General features: G+C 34.7%; 1 long non-coding RNA gene across 1 annotated transcript in view; it reads right to left on the bottom strand.

Annotated features, from left to right (window-relative positions):
* The window catches only part of LOC123860799 (uncharacterized), a 408,437-nt gene that overhangs the window by 135,169 nt on the left and 250,066 nt on the right, over window positions 1-23,202 (bottom strand). Inside the window, exon 7 of the long non-coding RNA XR_006794868.3 lies at window positions 10,349-10,473. This is a non-coding gene — a long non-coding RNA (uncharacterized LOC123860799). The remainder of the gene's footprint in view (window positions 1-10,348; window positions 10,474-23,202) is intronic.

The following is a 23,202-nucleotide window of genomic DNA, read 5'->3' as shown; positions in this document are numbered from 1 at the left end:
AATAAAGGGATGAAGTTGCCCTTTTTCAGCACTGCTCACACTGTGTCTCTCTCTCCCAAAAAAAAAAAAAAAAAAAAAATCAGTTATCCTTTTCTGTTTGGGTGTATTTCTAGACTATCTATTCTGTTCCGTTAGACCAATACAACACTGTTTCAAAAGTACAGATTTATAAAGTCATTAGTCTTCCATCTTCATTTTTTTCAAAATTGTTTTGAGTATACAAGGCTATTTGCATTTCCATATGGAATTTAGAATCAGTTTGACAATCTTTACAAAAACAAAAACAAAAACAAAAAAACACAAAAAAAAAACAACCAAAAACTCAAAAACCCTTCTGGGATTTTTATTTGATTAGATAGAATCTAAAGATCAATATGGAGAAAATTTACAGCTTAATATCAAGTGATATGACACATGACCACAGTGTATCACTCCATTAATTTAAATGGTCTTTATTTTTTCTCAAAAATGATTTTAGTGTTCACTGTATCAGTCTTCCACATATTTCACCAAATTTATTCTTAAGGATTTCATACTTTGTGATGCTACAGTGTATGGTATATTTTTATTTCAATTTTTGATTATGTTGCTAGTACATAGAAATACAATTGATATTTTTTTCTACTGATCTGATAGTAGGCAGACTTACTAAACTGACTTAAATTCAGGTAGGTTTTCTTTTGTGAGTTTTACAAAATTTTCTACATAGATGATCATGTCTTCTAGGAATAAAGTTTTATTACTTTTTCTCTAATCTGGATAACTTTCATTGACTTTTATGGTTTATTTCACTGCCTAAAATCTCAAGATAATGTTGCATAGAAGTGAGGCTCTTAGGAGGAAAGCACTCAGTGTTTCACTATCCATCATGCTGTTAACACAAGGTTTTTCATAGATGTCCATTATAAAATTGAGGAAATTCTCTTCTATTTCATTGTTCATTTTGTCAAATGATTTTTTTTAAAGATTTTATTTATTTATTTAACAGAGAGAGTCATAGCGAGAGAGGGAACACAAGCAGGGGGAGTGGCAGAGGGAGAAGCAGGCTCCCCACGGAGCAGGGAGCCTGACAACGCGGGGCTCAATCCCAGGACTCTGGGATCATGACCTGAGCCAAAGGCAGACGCTTAATGACTGAGCCAGCCAGGCACCCCTGTCAAATGATTTTTTATACATCTACTGTCATGTTTATATGTTCTCTCTTTTCCTTTTTAGTGTTAATATAGCAGGTTATATTAGTTGATTTTTGTATTTTAAGCCAGTCTTGAATTCCTGAGATAAACTCTGGTGATTAGCTGTTGGATCAGCTTAATAACTTTTTTTTTTTAGTAGACTCCACGCCCGGAGTGGAACCCAGTATGGAGCCCAATGTGGGGCTTGAACTCATGACCCTGAGATTAAGACCTGACCTGAGATCAAGAGTTGGATGCTTAACGGACTGAGCCACTCAGGCACCCCTCAATTTAATAAAATTTTCAAAATTTTTGTATCTATATTCTGCAACTTTCTTTTCTTCTAATGTCTTTGTCTGATTGGAATGTATTCCCTCCTCATCAATTATCTGGAAGAGTGGTGTAGTATTGATATTAATTTTTTCTTGAGTATTTCATAGAATTCATTAGCAAAATCATTGAGGCCTGGGGTTTTGTTCTCTTTTGTTTACCTTTTTAATCTTCCCTGTAAATTGTGTCAAGGAATGTGTTCATTTCACCTACACTGTCAACTTAACTGCCATGAATTTGTTGATAATATTTTCTGTTTATTCTTTAAAGTCTGCAGAATCTCTGGTGATATCACCTCTTTCATTTTTGGCATTGGTAATTTCTTTTATTTTTTTTCCATTGATCTGACAATCTATAGGCTTATCAATTTTATGATCTCAAAAACTACTTTTTGGTTACATTGATCTTTTTTATTGATTTTATTTTATCTATTACATTGTTTATCACTTTAATATTTAATATGCCTTTCTTATCTGCTTACTTTGGATTTAATTTACTCTTTGCTAGTTTCTTAGGATGGAAGCTAAGATGATTGATTTGACAAGATTTTTCTTTCCTAATAAAGGCACTATTGTTATGTATTTCTTCAGTACTGCTTCATTGGGGTCTTGCAAATTAGGATTTTCTTTTCATTTTCATTCTCTTGAAATATTTTGCAATTTTATTTTGTTTCTCTTCTGACCTTTGGGCTACTTAGAAATGTGTTTCATTTCCAAATATTTGTGGATTTTACACATATCTTTCTTTTACTGATTTCTAATTTAATTCAGTTGTTGTCAGAGAATATGTTTGTATGATTTAAATCATTTTAAATTAGCTGACACTTGTTTTATGGTCTAACTTGGTAAATATTCCATGTGTACTTGAAAAGAATGTATTCTGCTGTTGTTTGGCAGATTGTTCTATAAAAGTCAATGTGTTGGGGCGCCTGGGTGGCTCAGTCGTTAAGCGTCTGCCTTCGGCTCAGGTCATGATCCCAGGGTCCTGGAATCGAACCCCGCATCGGGCTCCCTGCTTGGCGGGAAGCCTGCTTCTCCTTCTCCCACTCCCCCTGCCTGTGTTCCCTCTCTCGCTGTGTCTCTCTCTGTCAAATAAATAAATAAAATCTTAAAAAAAAAAAAGTCAATGTGTTAAAGCTGATTATTTGGGTTGCTCAGATATTTTATATCCTATTGATTTTCACTTAATTTGTCCTACAATTATTGAGAGAGAAATATTTAAATTTCAAAATAAAATTGTAGATTGGTCTATTTCTCCCTGTACTTATACTCATCCTCCCTGCCTTCCCTTTATACATTGAAAAATTAACAATTTAAATGCTTATTTCTGAGGAGCAGTGCTTCTGATTTCATCAGCAAAACATTCTCCATAGTTCTTGTCTGTTCAAAGAACAAGCCATGTTTTGTTTTAAAAATGATCATCTCTAACAGCAGGACAAAACTATATGAAGATAAAAATCACATTTTTGTTTGATTGAATGGACCGTTCTCTTTGTTGAAATGTTTGGTCTAGAATTATCTGATCCCAAATCCTTGTTTTAAAATCTCCTGAACTATTTTTATTTATAATATAAAACACTATAAATATATTTTATTTCTATTCCTATTTTATATATATAACTATTATGTATCACTATATAAGCATTCTATATCTCTATAAGATTATATACATATTATACATGACTATATAATATATAAGTAATCTATATCTATATATCTATAGATGTAGATATGTATCATAGGTATAGATATATAGTTAGAAATATATGAATACATATGAACTTAATAAGATTCTTCCAGTGTGCCATCTAAAGACATAAAGTTTTCTTCAACTGGTAACTCTCATAGGAGAAGTTTTCTTTCATTATTGTCTTTTTAAAGATGCATAATATAGCTATTTCAAGAGAAACATTCTGTTATACCATTCAAAGTTGTATTTCCTCAGCATAATGAGCAATTTTAATTTGGTCTGTGGATCATTACTTCTTACTTGATATTGCTAGAATTCTAATGTTTTGAATTGTGGCTGTCATACAGCAGATTTATGCTTTTGGTAAAATGACCACCCTGGAGAATTAGCCTTCCCTTGTCTTACACAGAGAGGGACTTGATCTTATATGACATAATGACTATTCTATTTTCTTCCTTGAGACATCTGGAAAAATATTTGTCCTTTCCCTGGATTTCTAGAATACTTAGAATTTTATTTAACTTTGTAATAATGGGTAACCCTCTGCCATCCTATCTCACTGATGTACATGAAAGATTTAGTTTCTCAGTGCTCAGTGAAATTTCTTGTTCTGTCCACGCTGGAGTAGATGTGGCAGAGACTGCTTGCTCCTTTCCAAACTACATTCTCTTCTTATTTCCTAATGAGAACTCTAACTTTGTTCTAACCCTAATTTGCCCAGCATAAAAAGAAAATCTACATTTTCCACTCTGTCTTCATCCTTTGAACATTTCCTATTCCGGTACAAAATTCAAACAAGGTGTCTGATAATAAAACAGCCACCCTACATCCATAAGGAAATGAGCAAGTGCATTGCTGAGACTTTAGATCTGATGTCTTTGGGCCTCTGAAACAATGCCATCAGTGGCCTCATCTTCATTCCTGCTTGAAAATTGTAACTCTGGGGCGCCTGCGTGGCTCACTCAGTTAAGCATCTGTCTTTGGCTCAGGTCATGATCCCAGGGTCCTGGGATCGAGTCCTGAGTGGGGCTCCCTGCTCAGCAGAGAACCTCTGTCTCTCCCTCTGCCTTCCGCTCTACTTGTGCACTCTCCCTATCAAATAAAGAAATAAAATCTAAGAAAAAAAAAGAAAAAGAAAATTGTCACTCTGTTATTTTTTAGATCATTATTTAGCTTTTCTTTACATGCAACTGCACTTATTACTTCATGGCTATGGCAGATATTATAAAGTTTCCTATTATGGTGATTCTGTATGACCTAAGATAGGTTTTTTTAAAAGGTTTTATTTATTTACTTGACAGAGAGATACAGCGAGAGAGGGAACACAAGCAGGGGGAGTGGGAGAGGGAAAAGCAGGCTTCCTGCGGAGCAAGGAGCCCGATGCGGGGCTCGATCCCAGGACCCTAGGACCATGACCTGAGCCAAAGGCAGATGCTTAATGATTGAGCCACCCAGGCACCCCTAAGATACAGTTTAAATTGGATATTTTGACTGTTGTCATTCTTGGCGATCCTAGCTTAAAAGTTAGAGAATTCTAGGTTCATATAACTGGGGAGTTTGAGGGGATAGCAATGTGGCTGGGTATATCAAAGCTCTGCCTGCGTTGCTCTGAAACACTTGGTGTGAATTTTATCTTCAGACTGGCATCTAAAAACCTAGTTATTCTAGGCCATACATATTCATACTCAATTTCCAAAGGAAAGGAGAAAAATAACTTCCAAAACTTTTCTCAAAAGAGAGAAGGAAAGGCCCTTTGTAAATCTTCTGTAGTACTAATTTATATAACCAGGGGATTTCCAAGCACTGACTGATTTAAATCTGTCCCTGTCTAAAGGAACCTCTAGCAATAGGATAGGATTACTTAACACTGACTAGCTCAGATAAGTGAGTTTAAACTTATCTGATGACCAACTTCATCAAACAAAAACAGGTATTTACATTGTGAGTCATCAGGAACATGTGTACATACACAAAACCAATTTTTCAAATAGCAGAACTCCCACATTTTATTTAATTTTATTTATTTAAATGCTAACTACAACACGGTAAGTAGATTTGTTAACCTACAAGTAGGTCACAACTTCCATTTATAAAATAAAGGCTTAAACCAATTAGTGTCTAACCATATGGTCAATATTGCATTGTGATATAATAGAATGGGAAAAGTGTTATTATTGTTGTTGTTGTTGTTGTTTATATGTGATATAATAGAGTGGGAAAAGTATTAAAGATACAACCATATTGGTCCTTAATACCCTCAAAATATCACAATGTCACACACACATGTATGTTTACTAATTCTAGGGGCTCACAAAAATCCCTCAGAGTTCATGTACCTGGGTGGCTCAGGGTTAAGCATCCAACTGTTGATTTGGCTCAGATCATGATCTCAGGGTCATGAGATCAAGCCCCAGTCTTTCTCCTCACTCAGCATGGAGTCTGCTTGAGATACTTTCTCTCTCTCACTCTGCCCCTCCACCTGCTCTCACTCTCTCTAAGTATAATCTTTAAAAAAAAAAAATCCCTCAGAATTCTCAAAGCATGGGACCTTCCTTGTATTGTTCTATCATAGAAAATAAAAAAGTCTTTGATAGGAAAGAAGCCTGATGGGTTATTTTAATTCAAGTTTCACTATTTATAGACATTTCCATGATAATATGTCTGTCAGAAGGTTAATGTGATCAGCTGTGATCAGTTTATCTTAAATTTTTAGAAATCTAATAAAAAAATAAGAAGAGTTTGCTAACTACCTTAAAATTTAGATTTATTTCTTTGGAAGCTTATTGATTTTCTTATGCATGATAACAGAAATATTATCAAATAGTATGGAAACAATGATGGAAAATTATATGTTTGGCCTTTTAAGTTTGAAATGGTTGTATCATGGTTAGTCGCTGAATACAGGTCAGTAAGTTGCAGGCAATGACTGAGGCAACTTGGAATAGAAATTCATGATAACAGACCTTTTTTATTTTCAGATTTTTTTAACTAAAATAATTCTTTAATAATTCATTTGATATGTTTATTCTGGTAGCATTTCCCTAAAATCTGGTAAGCAACAAAAAGTTAAATGAGTCGAGCTCATTATTTAAATAAACACTGAGAATTTTAGGATCCCTTCTTCTCCATTTAATACTTTTTCTTTTATTCTTTTCTTTTTCTTTTTTTTCTTTTTCATCTTTTACATACAAGACAGTCTGTTCTTCATTTTATGTAGCCAAAGAAAAAGCTTGGTTATACTGTGGTAACAAACAACTCCATAATCTCAACAAGTAATACTTTTTTTTTTTTCCTGCTGCATCATTACTACCTCTATTTTAGTAGTCAGCTCCTGTCTTATTCTACGATTAGGCAGGCTAACTGACATATTGCAATTTGCTATTGTAAAAAGAAAGAATGTGGTGAGTCATGCACTGACTCTTAAGGCTTTATCCTCTCCGTGTACAGAGAGGCTAACTCTCTTCCATTCATGTTTAATCCACCAAGTTCCATGACCCTAATCCAAGGATTAGTGAAGAGCTACTTTACCATGGACCCATAAGGAAAATTGGAAATACTTGGTAAGCTGTACCAATGTCTACTTCTTGTCTTTAAAAAAAAACATTCAAAATTTTTTAGTCAAAATGGATATACACACTGCAAAATTAGACATGTGTGATCCTTTTAGTAATAGAGTCATGGAGCAATTGGAATAATAGCTAAGCTGTTCTCAGTAGGAGTATTGCAGAAAGCTCCATGGATATGGCATATAAACTAGTTCTACAAGGACAGGAAGTAGCTGCAGAGGTACATGAGCAATCTGTGCTAGGAAGGCGCACGCACGATCATTGCAGTGTGAACGACAGACTAGATTAGAGTGAGAATGGAAGAATAAACTGTGAGAAGCCAAATGGCAATAGTTAATATGAAGGGCAGTGAAATGAAGAGGAAGTATAACATGGAAGACTGAATTTGGTCTATAGTAGATAGAGAAGTAAGCAAGAGACAAAAATTCATTGATAAATACTGGTTATAGCTTGGGGGAGTGCTTCGGAAATGGAACCCTAGTTCAGTGATATAGTAATTGCTATATTATAAAAAAAATTCCCCATAGTCAAATGACATTAGAAAATATTTCACGGTCATGATCCTGGAGTCCCGGGATCGAGTCCAGCATCGGGCTCCCTGCTCGGCAGGGAGCCTGCTTCTCCCTCTGACCCTCCCCCTCTCATGTGCTCTCTCTCATTCTCTCTCTCTCAAATAAATAAATAAAATCTTTAAAAAAAAAAAAAAAGAAAATATTTCACCTATGCTCTTCCCCCTTATAATTTCACCATAAGTATTTGCCCATTAAGGTCATGGAAATTCTTACAATAAAGAAACATGTTTAACTCAACATTCCCAACTTGATAAGATTTTTTCTTTTTTATAAACGGCATCTCCTAAAAACCCATATACACAATGAAAACAGTTTAGAGGTTCTGATTTAGTACTGAATATGAGTTGTGCTTCCTGCTATGTGACTAGGAGTGTTTTGCTTAATACAGTTACACAAATGAAGTATCAATTTTCAAGGGGGAAAAATGAACACTAAAGATGTGCTGAATATACACCATAGTCTTTATTAATTCATAAGTCGGTTTAGGATATTGCAAAGTTTCAGAGTTCTCATTATATGCTATTATTTTAAAAGTAGAAAAATTAGGAAAGATTTTTAATTTTTATTAATCTCAGTACATGTCCTGGAAATAACATGTTCTAAAATCAGGCTACTTCTTTGTTATTTGTGTGGACTTGACAGGAAATGAAGAAAAAAAATTAGCAGTATGGATTTTGACATTAGTTTTTAAATATGTATGTATGTATGTATGTAATCTCTACACCAATGTGGGGCTCAAACTCACAATCCCAAAATCAAGAGTCGCACATTCCACTGACTGAGCCAGCCAAGGTGCCCCTGATTTTGACATTACTCTTTAATGTCTAAATATCTCTGTCTATATCTATATAAAACATCTAAATTTATATAGGCTCTATAATTAGAAAACATGAATAACCTGGGATCTTTCTAATTTAATAGTTTTTCTTCTTACCCCTTCTAATGTTAGTATTGTTATTGTTGTTGTTTTTGAGAATGATATACTGAATTTTGTTTCTATCAAGATTTCAGTTGTCTGAAAAAATGACTATTTTAATTATCAAAGGTAACAAAAATCTCTGGCACTTTTTCTGATCCATGCTTGGATATATTAGGTGATCTAATATAGGTTGAATGATTAATTCACTTCCTCACAAATGAGTATGCAGGTGTTTAAATATAAAGGAGAATCATTTTATTTTCAGATCCATGCTATGTTAGGTCATAAAAGGTAAATATATTAATGAAAATATAATCTATTCTTGCTGTCATATATGATTATGCATACATATGCATTGAGTATATTGGCTCAAAAGGGATTTTATGTAACACAGAAATTCATTATTAATTTATTTATTAAGAGTACATTTATCATAAATTTATCAGAAAAATAATAAAATAGCAAATTCAACTACACCTACATTAATTCTCATCACTCAAAACTATATATATATATATATATATATATATATCCAGTTACTACTTTGTATTTATTAGCTGATATTCATGTTGATTCAACCTCTGTCCAATTGGATTTATAATTCCTTATGGTCATGAACTGAGTCTCTAGGCTTCAATATCCTATTAGATATATTTTCTCAGCACTAATAATTCTCATATTAACAATGAGGTCAAAAGGTGGATTAGCAAGGCTTGGTAAGTTGAAAAATCCTTCTGCTCATTGTCTCCCCTTCTACTCCCTGTACTGGCAGATGCATTCTGCTTCATTCTTTTCTATCATTTAATAGTTTTAATTACCCAGTGAATTTTTTGTAATACACTAAAGAATACTGTGACCGAGTGTAAAGGACTCTTGGCGGGGGTGGGGAAATCAAATATAATTGTTATGTAAATGAAGTGATAAAGGGTGTTTCTACACATCTGAAAAATTGTTTTGGGTACCAGATGACAGTATTTTTCTCTTTCATACCTTTTATCATTTAGTACTCCTCTGAAGCACAGTATTACTTTGTTTGCTTGACTCTGACCCAATAAAATATAGTCCCAATGAAAGAATTGAAAAAATTATTTGGAAACAATATGGATGCATACAACTGCACACACACACACACACATATGTGGTATATACATACCACATAAGACTATAAATTAAAGCATGTTCTCTTGAAAGTAAAATGGCGAGATAAATATAATACTTTATACTACAAAGATGCCAGTTTTGAGCATCTAATTAGCTTTCTAATTTGGAACATACTGTAATTGGGTCTCCTCTGTTATGAGAGCTGAAATTGAAAACAAGTGTGTATTTCTAACATTTATATTCCTAAATTGCCAAACATAATTGTTTTTTTTTTTAATTTCTGCAGGTAATTGACTTGTAATTTTTATGTTATTGCTGTATATTTCTGCCTAGGAATCTCTTTATAATCCATGTCCCCTGCAAATTCTTCATTTCAAGGACTACAGAATGTTTTACAACATGAACTCACTTATATAGCTTCATGGAAATAGTATTGTCTAAAAAGGAGTCACTTTGTAAATCAACTAATAAAGCATTTTAGCACACTTTCTTATGGTCCACAACCCTTTTTTATTATAAACTCACTACTATAAAATTATAGAGTATCTGGAAATAAAAACAGAATATGCAATCATTTTAATTTCTTGAGATGTTTAGATTTGTTTACACTAATATGTATATAATTTAAATTTTTTCACATTTTCAAATATAAAACCTTGAAGGAACTAACAAGTCTAAGAGAGGATGTTTACTCCTTGAAGACCCAACAGTTTGTGGATTTACTTCTTTACCTAAGATTTATTTAAGTATCAGATTGAATATAATTTATAATTATATTTTTAGTAATATGGAACAGTTGAGATTTGGTTGGTCATACTACTAAAGAGCAGATAAAAAAGATAATTTGATATTGGAATATTTGACTAATAAGGACTGGATGGGAGCCTGAAACAGGGAATGTCTGGAAAGTAAATATTGGTTATGGTAGGAAAGGGTATGCTACAGGAAAAAAAAATTATTAGGTTAGTTCTACAAAATCATTAATTATTTCTCACTCACCCATATATCCAATGCATGTTTGGCTGGTTCAGCTCCACAATATCATGAAGGATCCAGGAAAATGAAAGATGCTTTTGCTTTTATGTTGATCCATTATCTGTAAAGATGAGGTGTCTCTGGTCACTCTATCAGGGAAAGAGAGAGAGCCTCATAAATGATTTAGCCTAGAAGTAAGAGTATATCACTCTGCTTACACCACTATGATAAGAACAAGTAAGTTACAATGCTATCTTACTGAAAAAGTTAGAAAATTTACTTTTTCTGTGAGCCCAAAAGGAGAACCAGATGGGGATGAGCTCTGATTATATCTACCATAGGGAAATAGTCATACAGTTGACCCTTGAACAATACAGGTTTGAAATCCACAGGTTCACTTATATGAGGATTTTTTAATAATACAGTACTGTAAATTATTTTCTCTTCCTTATGATTTTTAATAACCTTTTCTCTAACTTACCTTATTGTAAGAATATAGTATATAATACATAGAGCATACAAAATATGTGTTAAACAACTCTTTATGTTATCAAGAAGGCTTCCAGTCAATAAGTAGGATATTAGTAGTTGGGTTTTGGGGGAGCCAAAAGTTATATGTGGATTCTTGACTGTGTAGGGGGTTGGTGCCCCTAACCCCATGTTGTTCAAAAGCCACCTCTATTCTCACAATTCCAGCTGACTAAATATGAGTGAAAATGTAACTCCACTAATTAGAATTATCTTTCTTCAGTGTATTTAGTGTGCTGACTAGTATCCCTCCAAAATCCATGTCCACTTGGAACCTAGGAATGTGACTTATTTGGAAGTAGGTTTTTGTAGATGTTATTAGTTAAGGTGATGTCATACTGAATCGTAAATACAATGGCTGGTATCCTTAAAAGAGGAGGGGATACCAGAGATACACAAAGAAAAAGGACATGTGAACATGTAGGCAGAGGGTGGGGTGATGGAGCTTCAAGCTAAGGATTACCCACAACCACATGAACTTAAAAGGCAAAGGAGGATTCTTTCTTAGAGCTTTCAGAGGGAACATGACCCTGCTAACATTTTTTGGATTCTAGCCTCAAAAACTATGAGACAAAATGTTCTGTTGTTTTAAGCCACCAACTTTGTGGTAATTTATTACAGCAACTCTCAGACTAATACAGTATATTTCATCAAATATTCAAAAACTCAATTTTATCTTGGTTTCCCTGAAAGCAATATTAATTTATTGTGAAGCCTCTTTTGCTTTCATTTGTATTTGGCACTCCTACTTCAACTTCGGATTTTACATAAAAAATTGTTGTACCTTCTTTTGGAAGAGAAAATTCTTCTTCCAAGTTTATTTTAATTAAAATGACTATCATAAGGGGCGCCTGGGTGGCTCAGTCGTTAAGCATCTGCCTTCGGCTCAGGTCATGATCCCAGGGTCCTGGGATCGAGCCCCTCATCGGGCTCCCTGCTCCATGGGAAGCCTGCTTCTCCCTCTCCCACTCCCCCTGCTTGTGTTCCCTCTCTTGCTGTGTCTCTCTGTCAAATAAATAAATAAAATCTTTAAAAAAATAATAATAAAATAAAATAAAATAAAATAAAATGACTATCATAATAGGATGAAAAGATTTAAAAGGATAAAAACCTAGAATCACAATTCTGCAGGTTTTTTTTTAACCCACACAATGAACCATATCTGATGTGGATTAAATTTTAAAATATATTTAAGCAAAGATAATTATGTAATGTGAGAGAGGTGCTAAATATTGCTACGACAGTCATATTACAGTACATAAATGTATCAAGTTAACACATTATAATCCTTAAATTTACACAATGTTATATGTCAAATAAACAAAAAAAATGGTTACAGTGTTTCACATTGTGTAGGTGTTCAATAAAGAGCAAACCATGTTTAATTGTGATGCAATTAGTACAATTATATATATGTTGATAAACACATAAAATACTATTAGACTTAGAAAAGCAGGGTTTTATTAGTATTTACCCCAAATTACATATATGATATATAGAGCTAAGTACACTACACAAACACACACACACACACAAGTACAGCTAAAACTGGCCTATCTCAAATAAGACTGGTATGTTGTATAAATATCAATATCCTGATTGTGATATTGCACTATAATTTTGCAAGATGTTACCACTGGGGGAAACTGTATAAATAGTACACAAGAATTCTATATTTTTTCTTAAACAGAATGTGAGTCTACAGTAATTTCAAAATAAAAGTTTAATTATAAAATTTTAATTATAAAATTAAATTAATTAAATACAGTAATAATATAAAATTAAAAATTAAATACAGTAATAGAGCTACATTAAAACATATAATGTTGAAAACAAACAAACAAAAAAAGATGTTCCACAGATAACTACCTTTGGGAAATAAGGGAATGTGTGTGTGTGTGTGTGTATGTGTGTGTTGATAGACATAGTAGTACTAATGCAAGAAAATCATTAAGAAATTTTTATGATATCTATTAAACTACTAAGAAAAGGTTTGAAAAATAATATTAAATATCCAATAATTTTATTCATTCCATCAAAATTGCAAGTTCTAGTTATGACTGTGGACCACAGGACATGATCATGAAGATTCTATTTAGGGGCACCTGGGTGGCTCTGATGGTTAAGCATCTGCCTTCAGCTCAGGTCATGATCTCCAGGTCCTGGGATCGAGCCCCACATCAGGCTCCCTGCTCAGCAGGGAGTCTACTTCTCCTTCTTCCTCTGCCTCTCCCCACTGTTCCAACTCTCTCTATCTGTATCTCTCTGTCTTAAATGAATAAATAAAAAATTCTTAAAAAGAAAAGAAGATTCTATTTAATTTTTTCCATGTTATTGATAAAATGTCATTTTTCCAAGCTAATTTAGTATTACTTTTTATGTTAATTAATAAAAATACCTTGCTGAATTTTAAAAAGGAAGAAAAATATGGAGGTGAAAAAACATTTTCCCTAAAGAATGATAAATGACTACAAACATTTTATTAGTGGTTAATATAATTTGTTATTTTAGCATTTGCATCTTAAAGCCTCAATTATTATTCTTAATGGCAATTTTAAGATTCAATATTGGAGAGAGTTCAAGATGACAGAGGACAAGGAAACCTTAATTTTGAGTGGTCTCAGGAATTCAGCTAGATAGCTATCAAATCATTCTGAATATCTTCAAACTCAACCAGAGAGCTAAGAATAGAACAGCTGCAACTCTACAAATAGAAAAGTGACCACTTTCTGCAAGGTAGGAGGTGCAGAAAAGTGAATCCAAGGTGATATATGGGAAGATAAACCTCAGAGGGGAGGGAGGCTCCATCAGCCACCTACTGGCAAGTGATATAGCAGCAGAACACAAAATCAGAACTTTTAGATATCTGCTCTGGTGAGGGATGTTGCTCAGGCAGCTAAGTGGGGGCAGAACCTGAACTGGGACAGTGTGGTCTCAGGATCCTCGGGGTCACAGGAAGACCAGGGATGCCTGAGTGTGGCAGAGCTCCCAGAAGTTGGAGCAGGGAAGCCAGCTGCAAAGAGTGGGCCCAGGAGTGGGCTCTCAGCTCAGAGTTGCCATAAACCATGAACAACAGCTCAGTCGGGTGACTGAGCAGGGGCCCAGCAAGCACCAGAACCATGAAACCCCCGTTCCTCCCCTGGGAAGAGCAGTTCAGGAGCACACCACAGGAGTCTGCAGCATTCGGAGACTCGAAATAGGGTCATGTGCCTGAGATAGAAAAGCTCCGTCACAGGCCGAATGAGCATGGAGTGTAGCTGGAGACCAAGGAGACAGGAGTGACTGACTGCTTTTCTCTGAGGGCTCACTGAGGAGTGAGGCCCCAAGCTTTTGGCTCTGGGGCTGGAGATTGGGAGGCTGCCATTTTCATTCTTATCCCCTAAAACTGAGCAAAAAGCCATCAGGGAACAAAAGCCACATAGAGCAAAATGGAGCAGATTACTTAGCCTGGCTCCCTGACAAGGGCAGTGCAATTCCACCTGGGGCAAACACATTTGAGAATAACGCAACAGGCCCCTCCCCCAGAAGATCTATAAGAATATCCAGCCAAGACCTAGTTTATGGATCAATGAGAACTGAAAAACTCCAGCACTAGGGGAATATAGCACATAGAATTCATGGCTTTCCCCCCCATGATTCTTTAGTCTTTCAACTTTAATCTTTAAAATGTTTTTTTTTTTTTTACTTTCCTTTTTCTACAAATTTCTTATTTTATCAACTCTTTTAAATCTTTTTTTAATTTTCATTTTTACAGTACAATCTATCCCTTCATTGTATTTAATTTTATGCTTGTATATATATGTTTTCCTTTCTTTACAATTTTGGGATGCAGTTTCTTCTAACAGACCAAAATATACCCAAAATCTAGTGTCTGGCTCTGTTCTATTCACCTGTCTGATCACACTATCTTTTTTGTTGTTGTTTTCTTTCTTTTTTTTTTTCTTTTTCTTCTTCCTTTTTTCTTTTTTTTAATCGAAGTCTTTTTAAATTTTCATCTTTACATTTACATTCTAGCCTTTTAATGAATTTAATTGTATTTTTGTATATATAAGTTTTTCTTTCTTTACAATTTTCAGATGTAGTTTCTTCTAAAAAACTGACCAAAATACACTCAGGAGCTCTGGTTCATTTTTCTTTTCTTTTCTTTTTTTTCCCTTGTCTTTTAATTTCCATTTTTACAGTTACATTCTATCCTTTCATTGTATTTAACTTTATTTTTATACATATATATGCTTTTCTTTCTTTAAAATTTTGGAATCTAGTTTTCTAAAAACAAACCAAAATACACACAAAATCCAGTGTATTGCTATGTTATGCTCACCTCTCTGATTATATTCTATCTCTTTGTTTTTTGCTTTTGTTGTTGTTGGATTATTTTTTCATTTTTCCCCAGTTTAGGGTCTCATCTGATTTGTTTAGTGTATATTCTTCTGGAGTTGTTGTTGCCATTTTAGTATTTTGTTCTCTTGTTCATCTATTCTTCTCTGGACAGAATGACAAGACAAAAAAACTCACCTCAAAAAAGAGAACAAGAGGCAGTACTGACTACCAGGGACCTAATCAAGATAGACATAAGTAAGATGTCAGAACTAGAGTTCAGAATAACATTTATAATCATACTAGCTGGGCTTGAAAAAAGCATAGAAGACACTAGAGAATCCCTTTCTGGAGAAATAAAAGAACTAAAATCTAACCAAGTCAAAATCAAAAAGGCTATTAATGAGATGCAATAAAAAATGGAGGCTCTAACTGCTAGGATAAATGAGGCAGGAGAGAGAATTAATGATATAAAAGACTAAATGATGGAGAATAAAAAAGCTGAGAAAAAGAGAGATAAAAAACTATTGGATCATGAAGGGAGAATTTGAGAGATAAGTGATACTATAAAGTGAAACATTATTAGAGAAATTGGGATCCCAGAAGAAGAGGAAAGAGAGAGAGGGGTAGAAGGTATATTGGAGCAAATTATAGCAGAGAACTTCCTTAATCTAGGGAAGGGAACAGCCATCAAAGTCCAGGAGGCACAGAGAACCCCTCTTAAAATCAATAAAAAACAGGTCAACACCCTGACATGTAATAGCAAAACTTACAAATCTCAGAGACAAAGAAAAAATCCCGAAAGCAGCTCAGGACAAGAGGTCAGTAACCTACAATGTAGAAACATTAGATTAGCAGCAGACCTATCCACAGAGACCTGGCAGACCAGAAAGGACTGGCATGAAATATTCAGGGGGCTAAATGAGAAAAATATTCAGCCAAGAATACTTTATCCAGCTAAGGTGTCATTCAAAATAGAAGGAGTGATTTAAAGTTTCCAGGACAAACAGAAACTGAAAGAATTTGTGATCACCAAACCAGCCCTTCAAGAAATATTAAAGGGATCCTCTAAGCAAAGAGAGATACCAAAAGTAACACGGACCAGAAAGGAACAGAGACTATATAAAATAACAGTCAGTTTACAGGTAATACAGTGGCACTAAATTCATATCTTTCAATAGTTATTCTAAATGTAAATGGATTAAATGCCCCAATGGAAAGACACAGGGTATCAGACTGGATAAAAAATCAAGACCCACCAATATGCTGTCTGCAAGAGATTCATTTTATTTATTTATTTTTATCTTTTTTTTAAAGATTTTATTTATTTATTTGACAGAGAAAGACACAGCGAGAGAGGGAACACAAGCAGAGGGAGTGGGAGAGGGAGAAGCAGGTTTCCCACAGAGCAGGAAGCCCAATGCAGGGCTCAATCCCAGGACCCTGGGATCATGACCTGAGCCAAAGCCAGACGTTTAACAACTGAGTCACCCAGGTGCCCCAAGAGACTCATTTTAGACTGAAAGACACCTCCAGACTTAATGTGAGGGGGTGGAAAACCAGTTATCATGCTAATGGATACCAAAAGAAAGCTGGGGTGGCAATCCTTATAGCAGACAAATTTAGATTTTAAATCAAAGACTGTAATAAAAGATGAGGAAGGACACTGTATCATAATTAAAGGGTCTATCCAACAAGATCTAACAATTATAAATATTTATGCCCCTACATGGGAGCAGCCAATTATATGAGCTAATTAATAACAAAATCAAAGAAACATATCAATAAAAACACAATAATAGTAGGGGACTTTAACACCCCCCTCACTGCAATGGACAGATCATCTAAGCAGAAGATCAACAAGGAAATAAAGGCTTTGAATGATACACTGGACCAGATGGACTTCACAGATATATTCAGAACATTCCATCCCATAGCAACAGAATACACATTCTTGGCTAGTGCACATGGAACACTCTCCAGAGCAGATCACATACTGAGTCACAATCAGGTATCAACCAGAACAAAAAGATTGGGATAATTACCTGCAGTTATTCAGACCACAATGCTTTAAAACTGGAACTGAATCACAAGAGTAAATTTGGAAAGAACTCAAATACATGGAGGTTAAAGAGCATCCTACTAAAGAATGAATGGGTCAACCAGGAAATTAAAGAAGAATTTAAAAAATTCATGGAAACAAATGAAATGAAAACACTACTGTTCAAAACCTTTGGGATGTAGCAATGGTGGTCCTAAGAGGAAAGTATATAGCAATACAAGCCTTTCTCAAGAAACAAGAAAGGTCTCAAATACACAACCTCACCTTACACCTGAAGGAGCTGAAGAAAGAGTAGCAAATAAAGCCTAAACCCAGCAAGAGAAGAGAAATAATAAATATTAGAGCAGAAATCAATGAAATAGAAACCAGAAGAGCAGTAGAACAGATCAAAGAAACTAGAAGCTCCTTCTTTGAAAGAATTAATAAGATCAATAAACCCCTGGCCAGATTTATCAAAAAGAGAAAGGACACAAGTAAATAAAATCATGAATGAAAGAGGAAAGATCACAACCAACACTGAAGAAACACAAACAATTATAAGAACATATTAGAAGCAAGTATATGCCAAAAAATTAGGCAATATGGAAGAAATGGATGCATTCCTAGAGACTTATAAACTACAAAAACTGAAACATGAAGAAATAGAAAACCTGAACAGGCCCATAACCAGTAAGGAAATTGAAGCAGTAATCAAAATATCCCAACAAACATGAGCCCAGGGCCAGATGGCTTCCCAGGGGAATTCTACCAAACATTTAAAGAAGAAATCATACCTATTTTTCTGAAACTGTTCCAAAAAATAGAAATAAGAGGAAAACTTCCAAACTTTTTCTATGAGGGCAGCATTACCTTGATCCTGAAACCAAAGACCCCAGAAAAAAAAGAATTACAGATCAATATCTCTGATGAACATGGAAGCAAAAATTCTCACCCAAAATACTAGCCAGTTGGATCCAACAGTACATTAAAAGGATTACTTACCACAACCAAGTGGGATTTATTCCTGGGCTGCAAGGGTGGTTCAACATCCACAAATCAATCAATGTGATACACTACATAAATGAAAGAAAGGACAGGAACCATATGATCCTTTCAATAGATGCAGAAAAAGCACGTGACAAGTATAGCATTCTTTTTTGATTAAAACCCTTCACAGTGTAGGGATAGATGGAACGCACCTCGGTATCATAAAAAAAAAAAAAAGGCATATATGAAAAACCCACAGTGAATATCATTGTCAACGGGGAAAAACAGAGATCTTTCTGCCTAAGGTCAGGAACACAACAGGGATGTTCACTATCACCACTGCTGTTCAACATAGTACTAGAAGTCCTGGCCTCAGCAATCAGACAACAAAAAGAAATAAAAGGCATCTGAATCAGCAAAGAAGGAGTCAAACTCTCACTCTTTGCAGATGACATGGTAATCTACGTGGAAAACCCAAAAGACTCCATCCCGAAATTGCTAGAACTCATACAGGAATTCAGCAAAGTGGTAGGATATAAAAATCAATGCACAGAAATCATTGCATTCCTATACACTAATGAGATAGAAGAAAGAGAAATTAAGGAGTTGATCCCATTTACAACTCTACCCAAAACCATAAGATACCTAGGAATAAACCTAACCAGAGAGGCAAAGGACCTATACTCAGAAACCTATAGAACATTCATGAAAGGAATTGAGGAAGATACAAAGAAATGGAAAACATTCCATGCTCATGAATTGGAAGAACAAATATTACTAAAATGTCTAGGCTACCTAGAGTAATCTACACATTTAATGCAATCCCTATTAAGATACCATCAATGTTTTTCACAGAGCTGGAACAAACAATCCTAAAATTTGTATGGAACCAGAAAAGACCCCAAATAGGCAAAGGAATGTTGAAAAAGAAAACCAAAACTAGTGGCATTACAATTCTGGACTTCAAGCTCTATTACAAAGCTATAATCATCAAGACAGTACGGTAATGGCACAAAAACAGACACATAGATCATTGGAACAGATCAATGGAACCCAGAAATGGACCCTCGACTCTATGGTCAACTAATCTTCAACAAAGTAGGAAAGAATATCCACTGAAAAAAGACAGTCTCTTCAACAATCGTGTTGGCAAAATTGGATAACCACATGCAGAAGAATGAAACTGGACCACTTCCTTACATCATACACAAAAATAGACTCGAAAGGGATGAAAGACCTAAATCTAAGACAGGAATCCATCAAAATCCTAGAGGAGAACACAGGCAGCAACCTCTTTGACCTCGGCTGCAGCAACTTTTTGCTAGACACGTCTCCAAAGGCAAGGGAAACAAAGGCAAAAATGAACTATTAGGACTTCATCAAGATAAAAACTTTTGCACTGCAAAGGAAACAGTTGACAAAACCAAAAGACAACCAACAGAATGGGAGAAGATACTTGCAAATGACATATCAGATAAAGGGCTAGTATCAAAAATCTATAAAGAACTTATCAAACTCAACACCCAAAGAACAAATAATCCAATCAAGAAATGGGCAGAAGACATGAACAGACATTTCTCCAAAGAAGATATGCAAATCGCCAACAGACACATGAAAAAATGCTCAACATCACTCAGCATCAGGGAAATACAAATCAAAACCACAAGGAGATACCACCTTACACCAGTCAGAATGGCTAAAATTAATAAGTCAGGAAACAAGAGGTGTTGTTGAGGATACAGAGAAAGGGGAACCTTCTTACACTATTGGTGGGAATGTAAGCTGGTGCAGCCGCTCTGGAAAACAGTATGGAGGTTCCTCAAAAATTTGAAAATAGAGCTACCCTACAACCCAGCAATTTCACTACTGAGTATTCACCCCAAAAATACACATGTAGTGATCAGAAGGGTCATCTGCACCTCAATGTTTATAGCAGCAATATCCACAATAGCCAAACTATGGAAAGAACCCAGATGTTCATCAACAGATGAATGGATAAAGAAGACGTGGAATATACAACAGAATATTACACAGCCATCAAAAAAGGAAATCTTGCCATTTGCAAAGATGTGTATGGAACTAGAGGATATTATGCTAAGCAAAATAAGTCAATAAGAGAAAGACAATTATAATATGATCTCATGGATATGAAGAATTTGAGAAACAAAACAGAGGACCATAGGGGAAGAGAGGAAAAAATAAAACAAGATGAAGCTAGAGAGGGAGACAAACCATAAGAGACTCTTAATCATAGGAAACAAACTGAGGGTTGCTGGAGGGGAGGGGGAGGAGGGATGGAGTAACTGGGTGGTGGACATTAAAGAAGGTATGTGATGCACTGGGTATTATATAAGACTGATGAATCACAGACCTGTACCTCTGAAACCAGTAATACATTATATTTTAATTAATTGAATTTAAATTAAAAAAATTGAAAAAGAAAATAAAATTCAATATTATAGTGCCAACATTTAAAATTTCTATTACTGTCAAATTAAATATACTACTCTAAAAAATAAGTGTGTGTGGATTTAGGTTGAGTCAGTTCCTACAGAAGATCATATAATAAATAGTAACGTCCTTCTTGCCCTGAGTCTACTGCTTACTCTCATCGAACTTCCAGAAACAATAATTTTTGTTTTATATTTCAAATTTTTCATTTCTAGCTTCTATAACTCTAAATAATACATAAACATGAAGTGTTACTGGTTTATTAACTTTAGTGAACAAAAGAAGAGGTTATGCCCATACAAATTCTTTCATCACAAATTTTCATGCCCCAACTTCAAATTTGGTATATTTGTGTTATATACTTTATATATATACACTACATATGTAAACCTCTAATTCTTAATTTATTAGCCTAAGAGTATCTCTTGGCTTTTCATTATGTAATATGACCATCTTAGCAGCTATTGCCATTACCTTCATCTGTCCACCCTATCACAAATTTTCCCCTTCCAATATTTATCCCATTTAGTACTATATTTTTGAGGTACAATACCTCAAAAAGTTCTATAAGTTAAAAACCAAGAACTGAGGTATGTATTTTCAGAACTTTGTAAATTCTTTTTTCTTATAGAGCCAAGAATGCACTAGGATTATTTTTGTCTCTCTGATTCCAATAACACAATTTCTCTGTTATACAATGGAAATGAGTTCTAGATCAAAAACTCTTATCTTTCCTCATGTTCCAAAAGTCATGCCATATTTTATTTTGGACTACTGTTTGGACAATTTGGACTATTATTTTCTTGTATTTCTATCAATTTTTGTTCTTTTCTCTTATTGAAAAGATGGATTTCTAAAGACAATTCCTTTCAAAACAACCCTATGTTTTGAGCAGAAATGGGGATAATATCCGTGGCGTGGTGGAGAGATTGGGACTAATTAATGCCGTTTCTCTTTATAATAATATATGGTGGGCATATGTTATTATCTATAATATCAAATACTTGTCTAGGTCTCTTTATCACCTACCAATTGCAAGGCTAGGTCTTCTGCTATTTTGCTTAGAAGATGGGCTTTCACACCAAATATGTATTCTCAAAAACTTTTATCCAATAATACTAATTATGATGATAATTTTTGAGAAATTGTGATATCTGTGAGAAGAGAAAACAGACTATCATGTGAAAAATGATGGCTAAATACACCCAAAATATACTGCCTCCAGATTTTATAAATAAGTTAGGATCTCTTTTTATACTTTTATATTATAATTATTTATTAAACATAATGCAGTTATGATTAAATTGAGTAATCAGTACTTTACAGGCTATTTCCTCTCTAAAAGCATACCTGGTCTCAATATTGCTTACCATAATATCTTCACATAATGATAGGACATTTTCCTGATAATTTTGGGGGGGAATAAAAAGATGAATAATGAGGCAAGGAAGGGGTTGTGTGATGTTTAAGAATACAATTATATAGAAAAGACCCCGAATCACCAAGGAAATGGTGAAAAAGAAAAACAAAGCTGGGGGCATCACGTTGCCCAATTTCAAACTATATTACAAGGCTGTGATCATCAAGACAGCATGGTACTGGCACAAAAACAGACATAGGGACCAATGGAACAGAATAGAGAACCCAGATATGGACCCTCAACTCTATGGTCAAATAATCTTTGACAAAGCTGGAAAAAAACATGCAATGGAAAAAAGACAGTCTCTTCAATAAATGGTGCTGGGACAATTGGACAGCCACATGCAGAAGAATGAAACTCAACCATTCTCTAACACCATACACAGAGATAAACTCAAAATGGATGAAAGACCTCAATGTGAGACAGGAATCCATCAAAATCCTAGAGGAGAACATAGGCAGTAACCTCTTTGACATCGCCCACAGCAACTTCTTTCAAGATACATCTCCAAAAGCTAGTGAAACAAAAGCAAAAATGAACTTTTGGGACTTCATCAAGATAAAAAGCTTCTGCACAGCAAAGGAAACAGTCAACAAAACAAAGAGGCAACCCACAGAATGGGAGAAGATAGTTGCAAATGACACTACAGATAAAGGGCTGGTATCCAAGATCTATAAAGAACTTCTCAAACTCAACACCCAAAAAACAAATAATCAAGTCAAAAAGTGGGCAGAAGATATGAAAAGACACTTCTCTGAAGAAGACATACAAATGGCTAACAGACACATGAAAAAATGTTCATCATCATTAGCCATCAGGGAAATCCAAATCAAAACCACACTGAGATACCACCTTACACCAGTTAGAATGGCAAAAATGGACAGGGAAAGAAACAACAAATGTTGGAGAGGTTGTGGAGAAAGGGGAATCCTCTTACACTGTTGGTGGGAATGCAAGTTGGTACAGCCACTTTGGAAAACAGTGTGGAGGTTCCTCAAAAATTTAAAAATAGAGCTACCCTATGACCCAGCAATTGCACTCCTGGGTATTTACCCCAAAGACACAGATGTAGTGAAAAGAAGGGCCATATGCACCCCAATGTTCATAGCAGCAATGTCTGCAATAGCCAAACTG

The sequence above is a fragment of the Mirounga angustirostris genome, unplaced genomic scaffold (assembly GCF_029215605.1).
Source record: "Mirounga angustirostris isolate CCGP_5_RB_7025 unplaced genomic scaffold, mMirAng1.0.hap1 SCAF_7, whole genome shotgun sequence".
Lineage (NCBI taxonomy): Eukaryota > Metazoa > Chordata > Mammalia > Carnivora > Phocidae > Mirounga > Mirounga angustirostris.
This window is presented reverse-complemented; position numbering and strand designations above follow the sequence as displayed.